Here is an 8408-nt window from a genome sequence, read left to right on the forward strand (position 1 = left end):
GTGCACATTTTCCTAGGCCATCTTAGGGCTTTTGAATTAAATCATAAATATTTGAATTTGGGCATTTAAAATTATATAAAATATTTAAATGCTCAAATAACTCCAAGCTAAAATGTTTCATGTTGGAAATAATCCAACTATGGACCATGAGTAGTTTGGTGATTTTAGGAATTGCCTAAGTATTTTATTTAATTCAACAAAGTTGCAGAAGTATTAAAAAAACAGAAAACAGAAAGAAAATGGAAAAAGCCTACCTGGCGCCCAGCACCCGGCCCACCTGCCGGCCCAGCCCAGCACCGCGCCAACGAGCTGCTTGCCGGCCAGGCAGGCAGGCAGGTGCTCGACGGCGAGCACCGCATGGGTGCCACGCACCTGCTCGCCGCCTCGCCGCCTCCCTTGCCCGGCTAACGCCGTGAATCGGCTTCCCTCTCTCCCCCGAACCTCCCAGACACCCCCTCTCCTCTCCAGCTCCTCTCCCTCGCTCTCCCACGCCATGGCCGACGCCATCGCCGCCACCCCCTCGCCGTAGCCACGCCCTCCATCAACCCCACGCCGTGCCACTGTGTCCAGGAGCTCCGCCGCCATCCACTTCATCGAGCTAGCCGAGCCCCGTGTGCTCGTGCGGCCCGAGACCACCGCACCGACCTCGCCCGAGCTCGCCGTCGCCGGAGATCCCCTTCAACGCCGTCGCCGCCTCAGCTCGTCCCCGACCTCGCCGGCGGCCTCTACGGGAGCGCTGTGAGCCTAGCTACCCCTCCGACCCTCCCTCTCTCATTCCCGAGCCGTGTAGCCACCGCACGAAGATCACACGCACGCACCGCCGCGGATCTCGTCGCCGACGTGCCCCCGGCCATCCTCCGGCCAACCCGCGGTGTCCAACGCACTCACTATGCTGCGTTAGGCCCAACCGTGCACTCCCCGCACCTCACTGATCCCCCTAGCGACAAGTTCGACTTTGGCCGAACTCCGGTGGCTGCCAAAGTCGTCGCCGACGCCAACTCCGGCCACCCCGACCCCAACGGACTCCACCAAGAGCTGCGGCTCGACCTCAGCTCCTCTCCGGTGGCCTCCGTGGCTCGTTTGGTTGCCAGAACGGCAAAAATCACTTCCGCCGCCGCGTCGGGCTCGCCGGCGGCTAAACGCCGGTGCAGCCGACCCGGGCTTGACCACGGGTGGGCCCTGGTTGACTCCCCTGAGTCAATGACAGGTGGGGCCTAGCCCTGCTAATTAAACAGGTTTAGTTTTAATTAAACTCTAATTAACTTAATCACCCTGACACGCGGGACCCACTGTCAGATTTGACCCGGACGTGTTCCGTTGACCTGCTGACGTCACACTGACGTCAGGCTGACGCAATAATTGATTTTCTGGAATTATTCTAATATAGGAAATTCCAGAATATAATTTAAACTTTAAAAATTCATAACTTTTATTCTGTAACTCCAAATCAGACAAATTATATATGAAAAATGATCAGAAAAATCCAATCTATCCATCTGTACAATTTTCATGCAAGATTAAACAAGTTAACCTGATGTTTAATGCAGAACAAGGAAAAGCACTTTAAAGGGCCATGTTTGAGTTTGAATTTGAATCTTTGATTCAAATTGGTTCAAACCCTTCTGGTCTTAGTTCCATTAGCCCAACACACTCATATTGCTATGTTTCATGCATGCATCATATTGTTGCACATTGTTTGGTAATGGTTGTGTATCGGTGTTCTTGCGGCAGGATCTGCCCCCGAGGAGTATCGTGATTACCCTAATGAAGAACCGTATCAGTGCATCGAACCATCAGGCAAGCAACCAACCATTTGATCATATCGATACAATCCCATGTTCTCGCTCCTGCTCTCTTTTACTGCATTAAGACAACGCGTTTCAAACTGCTGTGTGCTACGGTAGTTGAACCCATTCCTCTGCATGACCTGTCATTGCCACAGTAACTAGATGAAACCAATTAGCATGTGTAGGAGTTGATTGAGCCATATGTATGTGCTGTTCCTACCTTGCTATGCCTGCTATGCTTAGAGTCGTGTCAGGTCTGGTTCATCTGGGTGATGGGCTGGAGTGAAATGGTTATGTCGGTAATGAGAGTGGTGTGGTGAACACGATTTGGTAAAGGTATCGATGAGAGGCCATGTAGGAGTACATGGTGGGTTGTTTCATTGAAGCCGACCTTAAGCACTGAGTTCTGTATGTGCGATTTAAGAACCAGCTACTACCATGCATTGGGCCCGAAACCAATGGACCCTCTCGACTTCTTATTCACCCTAGTTCTCCGTCCAGGAGTTGCAAGTAGTTTCTGGTGTTTGTAGCCTACTGGAGGCTAGCCTACTGGAGGCCGTGGACAGCGCTGACCGTAGGGGTGGGCTGTGATGCGGTAGGTACGTGGCCGGGTGTACCGAATACCCGTTAGGTATCTCGTGAACCCTGTTCACATCGTTCGGGGCCGTATGGGAAACCTCGGCCGGACTCCCTGCGGATGGAACCTGGATAGGCGATAAACCTGGACTGGAGGCTTAGGTGGTTAGGTAGGTCGTGGCCGACACCCACGTGGGGCTTCCGCTTGAAGGTTGCCGAGTACATGTCGTGTAAACGACGGTAAGTGGTGAGAGCGTGTATGAAGAAGTACACCCCTGCAGGGTTAACATGATCTATTCGAATAGCCGCGTCCGCGGTAAAGGACTACTTGGTTGCCTATACAGTTCATAGACAAGTAAATGGAAACTACTAAAAGCCTCAAGATAAGTGTGACTGCCGAGGATGGCTCTTCCGTAGGAAGACGGAGGTGGATCCTCGGTAGTGTATTGAATTGGTGAGTAGTGGACTCGTGTACACAAAACCATTTCAAGTTGGAGTCTCGTAGGATAGCCTAGCCAAGAGTCAAAGCTGGCTTGCTGCAACAACTCCACCAACCCCTCTTGATAATATGCATGTATGTAGGAGCTAATGTAAGTCTTGCTGAGTACCTTTGTACTCATGTTGCTATAATTTACATTTTTACAGAAGACGCTGCAACCCCTTCTGATGGGTTCTACGTAGACGTTGACATCAATGAGTAGGCTAAGGCCCAGGTGGTGATCCTGAGCTTGTGAAGGACCACGTAGTATAGCATAGGCTTCCCAAGCCTCTTTTATTTTACTAGTTGTCTGTACTCAGACAAGTTACTTCCGCTGCTGGTTTGTATGACTGTATGACTTGAATGCTGGGTCGTGTGACCCGTACCTTTGTGTATGTTATGTATGGCTCTTTGAGCCTTAAATAAAGTACTTGTGTCGTAGAGTCATGTTGTGATGCTTCGTTGTATTTGCACATATCGAGCATATTGTGTGTATGTCTGAAATGCTTGGTATGTGTGGGATCTGACTATCTAGTTGTTTATCTTTAGTAGACTCTCTTACCGGGAAATGTCTCCTAGTGTTACCGCTGAGCCATGGTAGCTTGCTACTGCTCTGGAACACTTAGGCTGGCCGGCATGTGTCCTTCCTCGTTCCGGTGTCTGTCCCTTCGGGGAAATGTCACACATTGAGTACCGGAGTCCTGTTAGCCCGCTACAGCCCGGTTTACCGGAGTCCTGCTAGCCCAGTGCTACAGCCCGGACCCACTTGCTGTTGATCGACACGTTCGAGGCTGGGTCATGAATGCCTGTCCCTGTAAGCCTGTGCCACTTTGGGTTTACGACTAGTCATGTCAGCCCGGGCTCCTTATCATATGGATGCTAGCGACACTATCATATACGTGAGCCAAAAGGCGCAAACGGTCCCGGGCAAAGGTAAGCCGACACCCGTGGGGATACCGTGCGTGAGGCCGCAAAGTGATATGAGGTGCTACAGGCTAGATCGATGTGACATCGAGTCGGGGTCCTGACAGTCTTCGCTCAAGTCAAGACATACCAATTACCCATCACAAACTCATCTCCCTCGCATTACATTATTTGCCATTTGCCTCTCATTTTCCTCTCCCCCACTTCATCCTTGCCGTTTTATTCGCCCCTCTTTTGTTTGATCTTCTGTTTGCTTGTGTCTCCATGTGCCTTCTATGTGCTTGCATCTTTGCTTGCTAAAAATCTATTGAGATGGATCCACTTAAAGTGTTCTACTTGGATCATCTTTGATCCTTATGCGCTCGTGCTGAAACCCCAACTAGCCTAGTTGATGGGAAATCTTTAGATGAGCATGCTCATTTTGTGCGTCACCATTTGTCTGAAATTGGGAGACTCTTATGGGATCAAATAAACAGATTGATGTGTTATGCTTGGAATCTTTGTGAAATTTGTGATTTTACTTGTTGCTCTAAGAACCCTAAAAAACACCTTCCCTACCTATGTGAGTTTAATGAAAATGAAATCTTATCTTCTTATGCAAAGGGTGTTTATAGTTACTATGATATCAAACAAATTGAAGAATTTGTTGCTTTCAAGGGTGCTTATGAAGTTGCTTCCTTGATTGAAAAGTATGATATTACTCTCTACGAATCTGAAAATTTTGACATACTTAAATATTGCTACGAAAACTATGCTCATAATGTCTATGTCAAAGAATTTATTGAGAGAATGACTGTTAATTTGGAAGAAAATAATGATATGCATGAATCTATAGATAATGATTCCGAAGATTTGATTGAAATATCCCTTGATAACATGATGCTTGCTATTCTTGTGGCCACGATGCCAATATTTATGAAGATGAATTTGCTATAGGTCCTTATGTTAAACATGAGATCGTTGCTATTGCACCCATACTTGGTAGTTCCTTTAATGAAAAGCATGATTGCAATGATGTTACTATAAATTCTCTTGATGTCAATTGTGCTAATAATATGCAAAAACCTAAGCTTGGGGATGCTAGTGTTGCTATGTCTACTACTTGTTGCACTGATCATGATTGGGGTGATTCTTCTTTTGATCTTGAAAATTTATTTAACCCCCATGATGAATATGAGATTGATAATAGTGTTTGCAACATTATTGAAAGTGGGTTTGGAAGAGTGTCAACTTTAGATCCCACATATTTGGATTTTGATCAATCTTATGAAACTTTTGATAAAAGTGGGCTTGGAGAGGTCATGACTTTAGTTAATATTAATCCCACTATTCACTAGTAGAAAAGGGGGCAATGGTCCAGGCCGGGTCAGCCCATTAGTCCCGGTTCAATCCAGAACCGAGACCAATGGGGGCATTGGACCCGGTTCGTGAGCCCCGGGGGCCGGTCGGGCCACGTGGGACATTGGTCCCGGTTCGTCTGGACCTTTTGGTCCCGGTTGGTGGGACGAACCGGGACCAATGTGCCTTGCTCCTGGCCCACCCACATTGGTCCCGGTTGGTGGCCTGAACCGGGATCAAAGGCTTCCCTTTAGTCCCGGTTCAAGCCACGAACCGGGACTAAAGTGTTGGTCCTCGTTGCGGCCAGAGTTTAGTCCCACCTCGCCAACCGAAGGAGGCTCACACCGGTTTATAAGCCCCTCCCTCTCTGCCTTGTTGAGCTCCTCTCAAAATGAAAATAGATGCCCTTATACAGGAAATTTGACCTAAATTCATACTGAATTTCTCTGAAGTTAGTAGAAATTTATTATGAATTTAGGTTGAATTTTCTCTATAAGCGCATCTATGCTCATTTTTTAGTAAAGTTAATCACAACTATTTTTTCTTCTATTTATTTCTAAGTAGTTTTTTATATAGTTTTTTTTTCTTTTCTGCTATATTTATTTTTTCTATTTATTTCTGAGTTGTAATAAGTCATTAAAAATAAAAAAGATTTTAGTAAAGTTAATCACAACTATTTTTTCTTCTATTTATTTCTGAGTAGTTTTTTATATAGTTTTTTTTCTTTTCTACTATATTTATTTTTTCTATTTATTTCTGTGTGGTAATAAGTCATTAAAAATAAAAAAGAGGCGCAATGCTAGTTAATTCGCTTCAAGCCTTTCGGAATAGTGTAAACTGCACTGCACATAGCTCCATGCAGTCTACCCTATTCCTCAAGGCTTGAAGCGAACCAACGTGCAGGTGAGCATTGAGCCTCTTCTTCATTGTCTGTGCACTCAGGGCTTATAAACAGCTGCGAGTGCCTCTCGCTTGGCGAGGTGGGACTAAAAAAACAGTTGCAGAAAGAATCAACTAAAAAACAGCTGCAGAAAATAAATAAGTAATTAGACGGGTCCATTGGTACCGGTTGGTGGCTCCAAACGGGACCAATGCACATAATGTTTTAATGTCTTATGGTTCGGCCCTCGTGATACGATGCCAACTTTCAACTTTCAACTTTGTACAAAGGGTTACATGCCTTGCCAGCAATGCTTGCACAGTGGCTTGCCGGGAGGCCCGGCATCCGTGCCTTATGGGTAAAACTTGCGAAGATGCTCGATATTCCAGGAGTTGCTCATTGGAATGGCATCTTCGGTCTCCAGGCGGACTGCGCCGAGCCTGGTGTCTCGTGTTACCCGATAACGGCCTTCCCACTTTGGTGTCAACTTGTTGGAATTCTTGGCCGACTGAACGTGCCGAAGAACAAGGTTGCCTTCCTCAAAGCTCCGGGCATGAACTTGGCTAGCGCCGGGCGTCCGAGGATCCCGTTGTAGGGCAAGGGGATCTCGGCTACATCAAAAACAATCCTCTTCGTCCTGTGGTTCAGCTCGCCTCCAAAGGTCACAGGCAGCGTGACCTTCCCCTTTGGCTGGCTCCTCCCCGGGTTAACCCCTTGGTACGTGCCCGTCTCCTCGACGTCTTCATTAGGGATCTGCAGCCTCTTGACCACAACGGGTGAGATCAAGTTCAGGCTGGCCCCACTGTCAACCAACATCTTTGTCACCTTGAGGTTGCGGATCGTTGGAGAAACCAAAAAACTAGAAAAAAAATAAAATAGCAACAATAAGTATTTTGTTGTAAGTAGAAACAAAATAAAATAAATAAAGCAAAAAGAAAACAAAAAAGTGTATTCAAATTTGAAAACTAATGGCACTAACAGAAAGTTTATATTTTTTCTAAAACAAAAAGCAAAAGGAATTAAAAAATAAAGCAAAAAAACAAAACAAAACAAATTTCTATACGCGCGCTCTAAGGGTTGCCCCCCTCTCGGTCCCAACCGGAAACACCCATGCCCCCTGACCGGATGACGGGCTTTAATCCAGGGCCATGGAACCCTCATCCCGGCCTCTCCACTTGGTGTGTACCAGGAAAACGGTTGCAACTTACTATGCCATATCCCTTGCGGGAAACAAGTGGCAGCACAGGAAGGAAGTGAAAGGAATATGATTTGATCATGTTGACACTGTTGTCAAAGGACTGGCCTAAGCCTGGCATGTCACAACACTACCATCTTATCCATCCTCACGCCAACACATGGCTATGCAAATATGTATCCAACAACATAATGCTTACCGAAACCTACTTTCCGATTATATATATGAAATATAACATTTAATAGTTGTTTATAAACATGCCATGAACATACAAAAATGCAAACACTCATCAACACTCATCATATCAAGAGTTCAAACATGCTTGCCTGGTTCGGAGTAGTCGGAGTCTAACTATGCGAGGTTTGCAGCTCTGTCACCTCCTCCGGTATCTACGGTATAAGAAAAGATACGCACGCAACGTAAATACCGTGAGTATATAGAAAAGTGATCCAAATATTTTTCAAATAAATATGATAAAAAACTAGACAAAAATTTGAAAAGAACAGAAAAAGAATCACTCAAAAATTCCTTTATGTTAAAAAGTTATAAGGGTTTTAACCCAAGGACTCATCTGTAATGAAACAGAAAACTTCCAGGGGGCTTTGCAGAAAAAAAACAGAAAAATAGTTCAGAGTGGAAGCGTATTTGCCAGAGTACGCTTTCAGTAAACGATTCAAAAAAAACATAGGAGAGGCTGACGGGCGGGTCCCACCCGTCAGGTTTGAATTTTCAAACGAGGGAGCCGGGCTCGTCGGCGCTCGAGAGCCGCGGTGGTCGCCGGCGGCCATCCACGACGAGGCAGGGAGATCGGAGAGTACCTCTGTGTTCAGGGCACCATTCCGCGTATGTGGGAGGTGGTGGTGGTCGCCGGCGAGTACCACGTCGGCGGCGACGCTTGCTCCGGCGGACGGTGGTTCGGGTGGTCGTGGATCTCGCCGGAGAGAACTGCGAGGCCAAAATTGAGCTGGGGGTTATCTTACTAGAGGTGGTACGAGGCTACAGTCGAAACTAGGGCGGCGGAGGGATTCTCACCGGAGAGAATGAAGCCGGAGCCCGAGGCAGACGGAGGTGGCCGGAGTCGAGGAGGAAAGGCCCCTCGAGGCTCGTTCAGTGGTCGGGCGGGGTCTGGTGTGGTGGTGGAGTCGTGCGGAGGCGAGCGCAAGCTCGGGGTGCTATATATAGCCGCCCCGAGGCGGTTGCCGAGAACGGGGTTCTCCGTCGAGGTGATTA

This window comes from Triticum aestivum, chromosome 4A (assembly GCF_018294505.1).
Source record: "Triticum aestivum cultivar Chinese Spring chromosome 4A, IWGSC CS RefSeq v2.1, whole genome shotgun sequence".
Lineage (NCBI taxonomy): Eukaryota > Viridiplantae > Streptophyta > Magnoliopsida > Poales > Poaceae > Triticum > Triticum aestivum.